Consider the following 12,758-nt stretch of genomic DNA (forward strand, 5'->3'; position numbering starts at 1 on the left):
TTGGCCTGAAGGAAGAACACCCAAAACACAACAGCAGAGTGCTTGCAGCACACACTGGAGACACCCCTAAAACACCAGACCCTGTGTACTACATGAACTCTTCTTCATAAGGCCTTTACTTTCAGAAGAGGAAGACATAAATGGCTTTTCTAACACAAAGAAGAAGGCAGAGACTCAGACAAAATGCCAAGATGGTAGAAATTATCTCAAATGAAAGAATAAGGGAAGGCCATGGCCGGAGATCTAAGTGAAACATATGTAAGTAACATGCCTGATGGAGAATTTAAAGTAGAAATCATAAGGATACTCACTGAGCTTGAGAAAAGAATAGAAGACATCAGAGACCTTTACCACAGGGATAAAAGAGTTTAAAAAGAATCAATCAGAGATGAAGAATGCAATAAAGGAGATTGGAAACAGACTTGATGCAATGAAGAGAGGACTGGAAGAAGCAGAAGTAAGAATTAGTGACATAGAAGACCAAATAACAATAAATAAATAAATAAACTGAACAAAAAAAGAGAAAGAATTATAGAACGTGAGAATTGATTTAAGGAACTCAATGACTTCATCATATGTAATAACATTTTTATTATAGGAGTGCCAGAGGAAGAAGAGAGAGAAAGGGGAGTAGAAAATTTATATCAAGAAATAATAACAGAAAGCTTCCCTAATCTGAAGAAGGAAATAGACATCCAGATCAAGAAGACATAGAGAACTCACATCAAAATCAACAAAAGCATGGCAACACCAACACATATTGTAATTAAATTTGCAAAGTATAGTGATAAAGGAAAAACTTAAAAGCAGCAAGACAAAAGAACTCTTTAACTTAAAAGAGAAAATCTATAATGTTAGTTGGAGATTCCTCAACAGAAATTTGGGAAGCCAGAAGGGAGTAGCATGATATATTCAAAGTGCTGAAGGGAAAAAAAATATGCAGCCAAGTATATTCTATCTAGAAAAGAACAGAAGGAGAGGTAAAGAGTTTCCCAGAACCAAAAGCTAAAGGAGTTCATGACCACTAAATCAGCCCTGCAAGAATATATATACATCATATATAAATATGTACATAAATATATATATTTAAAGATTTTACTTATTTATTCATCAGACACACACACACACACACACACAGAGGCAGAGACACAGGCAGAGGAAGAAACAGTCTCCTCACAGGGAGCCTGATGTGGGACTCGATCCCAGGACTCCAGGATCATGCCCTGGGCCAAAGGCAGAGGCTCAACCACTGAGCCACCCAGGCGTCCCCCCTGCAAGACATTAAAGGGGCCTCTTTGAATGCAAAAGAGATAAAGACAAGAAAGGATCAGAGAATACCTCCAGAAACAATGACAAAACAAGTAATAAAATGACAATAAATACATACCTCTCAATAATTACTTTGAATATAAGTGGAATAAATGCTCTAATCAAAAGATACAGGATATCAGAATAAACACACAACCAAAAAAACAATGGAAGACCTGTCTGTATGCTGCCTACAAGAGAGACATTTTAGACCTAAAGACACATGTGGATTGAAAGGGGTAGAGAAACTTTTATCACACAAATGTTTGTCAAAAGAAAGTTGCAATACGTATATCATAAAAACTAGACATTATTATTTTCTTTTTGTTCTTGTTTTTATCCTGCTTTGGTATCAGGTTAATACTGGCCTTTTGGAATGATTTTAAATTTATTTTTTATCCATTATTTGTAAGACTTTGATTAAGATTGTCATTTATTTATTTATTTATTTATTTATTTTTATTTATTTATTTATTTATTTATTTATTTATTTATTTTAAGTTTGTTAGAATTCCCCAATGAAACCATGTGCTCTTGGGCTTTTCTGTGTTGGGAGATTTTTGATTCCTAATTCAAATTTCTTTTTTCTTTTTTTTACATTTTTTAAATTTAAAATAAATTTGTCAACATATAGTATCACCCAGTGTTCATCCCACCAGGTGCCCTCCTCACTGCCCATCACCCAGTTACCCCAACCTCCACCCACCTCCCCTTCAACAACCCTTTGTTTGTTTCCCAGAGTTAGGAGTCTCTCATGGTTTGTCCCCCTGTCTAATTTTTCCCACTCATTTTCCCTCCTTTCCCCTATAAACCCATTTACTATTTCTTATATTCCCCGTATGAGTGAGACCATCTGATGATTGTCCTTCTGATTGGCTTACTTCACTCAGCATAATCCTTCCAATACCATCCACCTCAAAGCAAATGTTTGCTATCCATTCTTTCTGATAGCTGAGTAATATTCCTTTGTATATATAGACCACATCATCTTTATCCATTCATCTGTCAATGGAAACCGAGGCTCCTCCCACAGTTTGGCTATTGTGGACATTGCTGCTGTGAACATTGAGGGGCAAGTGTCCCGGCGTTTCACTCCATCTGTATCTTTGGGGTAAGTACCAAATAGTGCAATTGCTGGGTCCTAGCGTAGCTCTATTTTTAACTTTTTGAGGAGCCTCCACACAGTTTTCCAGAGTGGCTGCACCAGTTCATATTCCCACCAACAGTGCAAGAGGGTTCCCCTTTTTCCACATCCTCTCCCACATTTGTTGTTTCCTGCCTTGTTAATTTCCCCCATTCTCACTGGTGTGAGGTGGGATCTCATTGTGGTTTTGACTTGAATTTCCCTGATGGCAAGTGATGCCGAGCATTTTCTCATGTGCTTGTTGGCCAGGTGTATGTCTTCTTTGGAGAAATTTTTGTTCATGTCACCTGCCCATTTCATGATTGGATTGTTTGTTTCTTGGGTGTTGAGTTTGATAAGTTCTTACAGATCTCGGATACTAGCCCTTTATATGATATGTCATTTGCAAATATCTTCTCCCATTCTGTAGGTTGTCTTTCAGTTTTGTTGCCTGCTTCCTGTGCTGCGCAGAAGCTTTTTATCCTGATTAAGCCCAATAGTTCATTTTTGCTTTTGTTTCCCTTGCCTTCATAGATGTATCTTGCAAGAAGTTATTATGGCCAAGCTCAAAAATGGTGTTGCCTGTGTTCTCCTCTAGGATTTTGATGGATTCTTGTCTCACATTTAGATCTTTCATCCATTTTGAGTTTGTCTTGGTGTATGATGTAAAAGAATGGTCTAGTTTCATTCTTCTGCATGTGACTGTCCAATTTTCCCAGCACCATTTCCTGAAGAGACTGTCCTTTTTCAGTGGATAGTCCTTCCTGCTTTGTCAAATATTAGTTGACCATAGAGTTGAGGACCCATTTCTGGGTTCTTTATTTTGTTCCGTTGATCTATGTGTCTGTTTTTGTGCAGGTATCACACTGTCTTGATGATCACAGCTTTGTAGTACAACTTGAAATCTGGCATTGTGATGCCCCCCAAATTGATTTTCTTTTTCAATATTCCCATGGCTATTAGAGTTATTTTCTGATTCCATATGAATCTTAAGATATTTGTTCCAACTCTGTGAAGAAAATCCATGGTATGTTGATAAGGATTGCAGTAAATGTGTACAATGCCCAGGGTAGCATAGACTTTTTCACAATAATTATTCTTCCAATCCATGAGCATGGAATGTTTTTCCATCAGTTTGTGTCTTCTTCAATTTCTTTCAGTAGTGTTCTGTAGCTTTTAGGGTATAGATCCTCTACATCTTTGGTTAGGTTTATTCTTAAGTATCTTATGTTTTGGGTCCAATTGTAAATGGGATTGGCTCCTTAATTTCTCTTTCTTCAGTCTCACTGTTAGTGTATAGAAATGCCACTGATTTCTGGAAGTTGATTTTGTATCCTGCCACATGGCTGAATTGCTGTATGAGTTCTATCAATCTTGGGGTGGAGTCTTTTCGGTTTCTATGTACAGTATTATGTCATCTGTAAAGAGGGAGAGTTTGACTTCTTCTTTGCCCATTTGAATGCCTTTTATTTCTTTTTGTTGTCTGATTGCTGAGGCTAGGACTTCCAGTACTATGTTGAATAGCAGTGGTGAGAGTGGACATCCCTGTCTTGTTCCTGATCTTAGGGGAAAGGCTCCCAGTGTTTTCCCATTGAGAATGATATTTGCTGTGGGCTTTTCATAGATGGCTTTTAAGATTCTGAGGAATGTCCCCTCTATCCCTACACTCTGAAGAGTTTAAATCAGGAATGGTTACTGTATTTTGTCAAATGCTTTCTCTGCATCTATTGAGAGGATCCTATGGTTCTTGTTTTTTTCTTTTGTTGATGTGATGAATCACACTGATTGTTTTCTGAGTCTTGAACCAACCTTGTATCCCGGGGATAAATCCCACTTGGTCATGGTGAATAATCCTCTTAATGTATTGTTGGATCCTATTGCCTAGTATCTTGGTGAGAATTTTTGCATCCGTGTTCATGAAGGATATTGGTCTATAATTCTTTTTCTTTTGAGACATATCTTGGTCTGCTGTTTGATTTCTTATTTAGCTCATTTCTTGTGAGGTAGTGTTTTGTTTAATATTTATGTATTAGATTTCCCTGCTATGTTTCATTGTCATTCTTTAGTTTTGTACCATTGTGTTTGGAAAATATACTTATCATAATTTCAGTCTTCTTACATTTGTAATATTTGTTATGCTTCATTATGTGATTTAACCAGGGAATTCTGTATGTACTTAAAGAAAATGTGTATTCTGTTTTTCTTAATGTTTTATTTATATCTTTTAGAACCATATATTCTGAAGCATGCTTCAAATAAAACATGTTCTTTTTTAAAAAAAATATTTTATTTATTTATTCATGAGAGACAGAAAGAGAGAGATGCAGAGATACAGGCAGAGGGAGAAGCAGGCTCCATGCTGGGAGCCGGATGTGGAACTTGATCTCAGAAATCTAGGATCACACCCTAAGCCAAAGGAAGATGCTCAACCGCTGAGCCTCCCAGGCTTCCCTAAAGCATGTTCTTGTTGAAAATAATAATAATAATGTTAAATGAGGGTACTTGTTTTAAACAAAGCATAAATGAAGTTATTGGTGGAGGGTGGGTGAAATAGGTGAACGGGATTAAGAGCATGCTTATCATGATGAACACTAAAAATGGATTATAGAACTGTTAAATCACTATATTGTACACCTGAAACTAGTATAACACTTTATGTTAACTATACTGGAATTAAAATTAAAAACAGTAAAAATAAACATAAATAAAAACAAAATACCTTTACCTATATTTAGGGTTAAAAATAAACTGTCTTTAGTATATTTTACCATACACACATATTATGGTTACTATCTATTAGTAGCAAATTGCATCAATTATATCTGTTTTTATAACTGATAACATGTGTGTTGAGTATGTAGAGATATGGTAAAATATATGCTGACTTGTATTTTTGTGTCCAAAGCAGTTTTTTCTAAGTTATTGATGTTCTGAGAGCCTCAATAAAGATTAAAACAAAATAAAACAATATGAATAAATGGTCTCTTGTATTCTCAGAATATGTAGAAACAAAATAGTTATTACTTTCATGTTTTCATTTAATGTTATACAATACTGCCATTGTTTAAATCAACATAGCAAATGGATATTCTGGATGTCTATTGCTGCCAAGTCTTCTCATGTTGAAATTTTTATATGCATTAATTGGATTCCTCATTCAACTCAGAAATTATATGTAAATTCAGAAAATGTTTGTTACCAATAAGCACAATAGGTTATTAAATTGATTATTTTGAATGGCCAATAGTCTTAATTAAAGCCGATTGCTCATTTTCACCCAAATGGTTATGTTTTGTTGTTATACATGAAGAGATTTTTGTATAGGTTTTTATTTATTTTATGAAGCTTGGCAAACAAAATAACTCTGTTTTTGGAAATTAATATTCAACATATAACATGTTCAATATACTTAATAAATAATATCACAAAATATGCCTGGATTTATTTGAAATATCTATTTATGTGAGGATAAATAAGTTTTATAAATCCTACAGAATCTTAAAAAGAGTAAATACAAAGTAACATTATTTCCTAATGTAGAAACAATCATGGAATAAAATATAACATTATGTTCTATATTGTAAAATTTTCTTTAAAACTCTATTCACTTAATAGCATACTCAATTTTATGATAATGTTTGTGTCTTGTGGATAAAATTAATCTGCATGGCTGCTTAGTTTTATTCAAAATAATAACAACAACTCAAATCCAGTATATTTGATTAGCACTGCATTCGATTAAATGAGTTTGAATTTAAAATTAATGTTCTCAAGATTTCATTGGCTAATATTTACTACAATATGGTTCTGATATTTATAGCTATCCAATAAATTGTGTAAGTAAGTATATATTTGTATTTGTCCAACATTTAAATTGTCTAATACTGTAAGGATCCAGGAGAAGTTATATAACTTGCTCAGCTTATAAAGTTGGTTATTATCTGAAATGTGATAAGAATCCAAGATCTTTGGAAGCCTTGGTGGCTCAGCAGTTTAGCATCTGCCTTTGGCTCAGGTCATGATCCCAGGGTTCTGGGATCAAGTCCCACATTAGGCTTCCCGCAGAAAGCCTCCTTCTCCCTCTGCCTATGTCTCTGCCTCTCTTTCTGTGTCTCTCATAAATAAATAAAAATAAAATCTTAAAAAAAAGAATCCAAGATCTTTGCCATCTTTTAAGTTATCCTTCAGTTATGCTATCTTTCTATGTGTTTGTTTTGCAATTAATGTTAGATTGAAAGTGTTCTCCAAAAAAGTCTGCATATTGCACTCCAACAAAAGTATTATTTAATTACTTTACTAGTCTTACCATGGTGCATCTTTTGGCTTTATGGATAATCAAATCAAGTCTGAGAAGGTCTGTAGTACAGATAGAAAATTTATTCATTCATGAAGTACACGTAGCATTTAACTATGTTAGATGTATTTTATCAAATATAAGGTAGTGCATTTTGAGTAATATACATTCATTATGCCATTTAATCCATTGTAAATATTATAATCCATTTCATGTGTAGCTCTCTCCCATGACATTACCACTAGAGTATTACCAGTTTAGAAAAAAAAAAAAATCCTTCTGCCACCAGAGTTTTGATTTCTAATTTGAAGTTTGTCTTAGGAAGTCTCCTTAAACAATCTCTTCTTAAACATTTTATCTATCTATCATCTATCTATCTATCTATCTATCTATCTATCTATCATCATCTATCTATCTATTATCTATCTATCTATCTATCATCTATCTATCATCTATTTATTTATTTATAAGATTGTTTTTATTTATTCATGAGTTTTATTCACAACTAGAAGCAAGCTCCTTGCAGGGATCCTGATGCTGGACTGGATCCCAGGACCCTGGGACCATGGCCTGAGCCAAAGACAGACACTCAAACCACCAAGCCCCCTTTCTTAAACATTTTAAACAATTTTAATACTGTAACAAATAGCACATCTATTATTCTATAAATTAACTACTTAAAAGTTCAAAGATTTTAATACAAAACTAAGGTAAGTGGTCTCAAGCTGGATTTGTTTAACAAATGAAGAAGTTGAAAAACAGAACTGATTAATCTTGAAGACAATGGGAAACTCCCATAGAGACCAAACTCCACACTCTCACCATAGTGACCTACAAGGCCTCTCTGAGAGGTTGCTGCTCCTTTTTCCATCCTCACTTTGTACTACATTTCAAAATGCTTTTTCCTTCAGCTTCAGCCACAAAGTCCAATTTTAGCTCCTGAGAAGTGTTAAATTTGTCCTGTAGTAGAAAATTTCATTTTCTTTTATCTTTTCCTTTCCTTTCTGCTTATCTTTGAGTGTGAGCTTAAATGTCACTTCCACTGAAAGTCTCTAATCTAAATGAATCCTTCTTGTTATATTTCATGTCACCACACACATCTCTTTTATTAGAGAAATCTGTGTGCATATATAATTTATTTATTCATATAATTGCTTTTTAATGTTTGTTTAACCCATAGATTACAAGTACTGTGATGGCAGGAAATTTACCACTCATGAAGCTTTTACATGTGGTAGCATGTATCTACTTTTTAGTATTCTAGGACATAACTATGGCTACAACGAATAGTGGAATCCACTGCTTAATTCTGTTATTTCTCTTGCTAACATTTAAAATTTTTTCAGTGCTTAGATTTCAGTTCACCTGTTTAGTAAAACTATGTTATATCTTATCTCTGAACATATGCCACAAATCATATCAAATTGTGTACTCTGAAATAACACATTTCACACAGTTTAACTACTTAATAACTAGGTAATTCTCATTTGTATCTCATATCCTATACTTAAAGTAATTATATGTTGTATTTCTAGTGGAAAGTAACGTTTGAATACTTGATGTATAGACACTTCATATTATAGTAACATACCTCCTTTTGTTTTCTACATTTGTCATGAAAAGTTTCAGTTTATTTCACTGATCCTTTTGTATCTATATGCAGTTGAGGAGGTAATAAATCCAGGTATGACAGATGCCCAGAAATAAGTTAACATGAAATAATCAACTGGAAATTTTAAGTTCACATTATCTTTTAAAAAATGAATATTTGGTACTATATGAAAATGTTAGAAATAACAAGCACAATTTTTCACTTTTATTTAATCTAAGTTCATTATTAAAAATAGCTAACTGGAGGGATGCCTGGGTGACTCAGTGGTGGAGCATCTGCCTTTGGCTTTGGTTGTGATCCTGGGGTCCTGGATCGAGTCCTGCATCAGGATCCCCACAAGGAGCCTGCTTATTTCCCCTGCCCATATCTCTACCTCTCTCTTTATGTATCTCATGAATAAATAAATAAATAAAATATTTTAAAAAATAAAAATAGCTAATTGTATTGCATGACAATGAGAAAAAGTGAATTGTTTAGAGACTAAAATATTCTCAAAATGTAATTTTTATATCTTTTTATTAAATGAGATGAAACTTCCAGATTTCACTCCTTTAATGTATGTTATTCAGAAAATTAGAACAGCCCTTTAACTTGGTCTTTCATTCTCCAGCTCCTGTTCCTATATATAACTTTAATTAGTTAAACTGTATTTAACTTTACTAGTTTTTAAAAGCATAAAAAAAGTCATATGCCTTCATCAGAAAGCAGTCTCTATTGAAGATGAGGGAATGTAATTAGTAATCAGAATTTACTACTTCTTAAAAAAAAAGGCTGCTTTTAGTTTCATAAAGTTTGTAAAGTGTTTAGTAAAGACATTGTCAATCATGTATAGATGCTCCTTTAAAAAATATATTTTAGCATTCCCAAGGTGTATATTATGGTGCACAACATGAAGAAAAGGATTCAATGTCAATGTTACAATCCACTAAAAACTATGGAGTACTTTTTGAACTTATGTGAGAGATTTGTCAAGAAAAATCTGTCCAGAGGAAAAGAATAGGGGCAAGAGACCAGGAGAAAACTATCAAAAGAAAAATGTTTATCAGTTTAAAAGAGAAAAGAAGAAGTTATAATAAAAAAAGAGATGAAATCCTCTTTTTGCCATGGTAGCCTCTTTCATTTCAATAATTTCTTTCTTCCCAGGTATTTTTATTTGATTATAAAAGCCGTGGTGTTAGACCTTTTCTTTCTCATGAGACATGGAGTAATAATATAGGTCTTGTTGATTTAAGACTGTCACAATATATCCCCCTTGGGAGAAGATACTATTTTCAACTCATAAAGCTAGCAGAATGTGAAATCACTTCTGATTACTGTTCTATTTCATCCTAGTTCAATTAGTATAGAATATTGTATTTGTGAATTGCCTGTCATCCAAGCCTTCCCCTAGTGCTTATAATGGCAAATGAACTGTATGCTAAGCATTTTCTATAATGTACATATAAAACTATTATGTGATGTGCAACAACTATGTTGGTGTATTAAGAAGAAATAAGTGATCTGTATTCATTAATTTTACAATCACAGTTTCATTTTTGTTGTGCTGTCAGTTCATCCCCTGCAAATAAAATTTAAGTAAGAACACAGGTAATTTTCATTGGCAATTCAGGTGGGATTCTCAACATTAGATAAAATCATTAGGCTTAAAGTACAAAATGAGATTTAAACTATCCATTTTTAGATTAGTTTTGCTGTACAGAGAATTGATTAATGAAAGAAAGGAAAATAATTAGAGAATCTGTTCTTGCAACTAATTTTTGAATGGGCTTTAAAATTTCTAATAATTTCTATTTTGGTGATTGCTGACAGAAAGTCAAGTTATACTAATTTCTTATTTCTACTAGCAGCATGGCATGTGAAGCATCAGGATTATCTTTATTAAAAATAATCATTTTGTTCTCCAGAGATTACAATGTTGAAAATTCATGGTTGATTAGTACTGAAATTAGTACTTGAAATTTATGGTTCATGGTTAATTAGTACTGGAAACTAACACCGATACTGTGTTAGTTAGTTCATGGTTAATTAATACTGGAGAGTGACACAGGATTACTGCACTGTAGCAATTAAAATATCCCATGTATTCTTTTCTGTCATAAACAACATGTGTCATTTTAATGTATGCATTTAGCAATGCACAATAGAAACATACTATTGGGATGAAGACAAAAATTATTTGAATGTCTCCAATATTTTACTAGTTATACAATATTTGGCCTAAAGAGAAAATAATTTATATAGATTCTCCAGACTTTGTAGATACTTGTTGAATTATTTTCACATTTTGAATAAATGCAATTGCATATGGTTTTTTTTTTCCTTTTTTCCTTCCTCTCTTCCTCCTTTCCTTCTATAGCCAGGCAAGAGATTAAAAAAGAGATAGGTAACAACTAGGTATAAAAATATATGTGTGATTAATACTGAAGAAATATTTTGCACTATACATAATCAAAATATATCTAGCTGAACTACTGAAGTTAAAGAAGACTTAATGCTAAGCTAGAAAATAAATTGTATCCTGGAAAGAAAGGAAACTTCTTTCATTCACAGCATAGATCACTGTCAGTATGCTAAAAAAAGTTATTTTTACTGTATCATTTCATGAAGGAAATCTAATTGCAAGGAATGAATAAACCCTCGTCTCCTTAAAGTTTTGTTTTTATTTCTTTGACTTCAAATTTATCTTCTCTCCTGGAGGGTTTTGAAAATAAGTATCCTCCCCCTTTTTTTAATCCTTAGACAAATTTCTCTCAGTTTTCAGGAAAACAGAGATTGAAATGTGAGCTTAGCTTTGTTGTTCTGCTGTTCTGATCCAACAACATCTCAGGATCTTAGGTTGTAAGATTGTAATATTGGAATATATCACCTTTTTTCAAATGCAGGATAAGAGTCAATTATCAATAAGAAAAGATGTAAACTAAAGAGAATCTTTCATTTTTAATTCAAACTTTTAGTTTATTAATATTCCATATTTATTTTCTTTACCTATAAAATGGAGATAATAGTATCTAGTCCTGTCTTCTTCTTTTAGGTTTCAGGAAATTGCTTAGTGGCTAATGGGGAATGTAATTAGAATTTATAAGTAGTTGATTAATTAATGACCTTAGCTTTATTTTGTTTGTTTGTTTGGGGGAGGTGGTGCATATCATAAGCTAACTGTAATATTCAACAATATTAGAAGTTGAAGATAAACTTGTAGAATAAAACAAGAATCTAAGATAATACATTTTCCAACATGACAGCAATTCTTGTTTTGCTCATAACATTTACAGAGTTTTTTCATATTTATCAACTAAACATGCATTCTATACTCATTCAGGACTACCCAATTATGTGACAAGCAAAGTGCTAAATAAAGAAAAATATTACTTGTTATCAGCCCCAGAAACATAGGAGAGAGAGACAGAAATACAAATCAATGACTATGAACAGTATGATAATTGCTTGATAGAAATCTTTGAAGAATGCTAAGAAAAACATTAAGAAAGAGAAATGAAACTGCACTGATCTCCTAAGTTTACAAGAAATGGTTAAACTTGGCCTGAGTTATAGACCAAAGAGAATGATGAGGTAAATCCACAATGCTCACACCTCCAGAATTCACAGGTATTGTGTTGAGTCCAGGAGACCAAAGTGACACTGGAGAAAGATTTAACTAGAAGCAGGAACAGGAGCTGGAGAATGAAAGACCAAGTGTGCTTCCTGGTCAGGAGGCGACTATTACAGTGTAATTTAATACGTTTTTTATGGATGCGGTTATGGGAGCAGAAGGCAAATAAATCATCAATGCTCCTCACAAGGAGAAGAAATAAACAAATTGTGAAGCATCCATACAAAAGCCATTACTTAAAAATCCATAAAAATAAATTCCTTAAATAATTTGGCTTTTACTTTAAAAATTTTGGCTTTTGTTATACATGGAAAAAAATCACATCTTTTTAGCAGTGTTGCACAAGTTCTCTGCTCCATATTTACTGTCTTTCCTAAGCATACTTGTTATTTTATGGTCCACTTTTTTCCTCATTATTCTTATGGTTACTGTAATTTAAAATTGGCGCTACATCTCTTATCTACTATTTCTATGGAAATACATTGAATCATAAATCCCAATGATTAGTATTTTATCCCAAAAATGTTACTCATTAGTAGTTTAAAGTGAGGGAATTAAATTATTAAATTTAACATAAATGTTCAAGACTTGTGGTATTGGGTATATTGTTTACAAAATAAGGTGTATAAAGGCTTGCTGTAAACTTGGTACAAGTACGGCCTTTCATGCTATCTAATGAAATATCTTCTGTTTCCATATTTAGCCTATGACAAAACTCTGCTTTCATTATGGAATGGAGAATCTGGAAACAAAATAGATTCATGAGAATTTCGTTTAAGACTTTTAACTGGAACCTCTTTATGAGTGGCTC

The 12,758-nt window shown here is 32.9% G+C and overlaps 1 pseudogene; it reads left to right on the plus strand.

The window, feature by feature from the left end:
• Positions 1–388: 388 nt before the first annotated feature.
• The window catches only part of LOC112643197 (protein Jade-1-like), a 39,497-nt pseudogene continuing 27,127 nt past the window's right edge, over positions 389–12,758 (plus strand).

This window comes from Canis lupus, chromosome 21 (genome assembly GCF_003254725.2).
Source record: "Canis lupus dingo isolate Sandy chromosome 21, ASM325472v2, whole genome shotgun sequence".
NCBI lineage: Eukaryota > Metazoa > Chordata > Mammalia > Carnivora > Canidae > Canis > Canis lupus.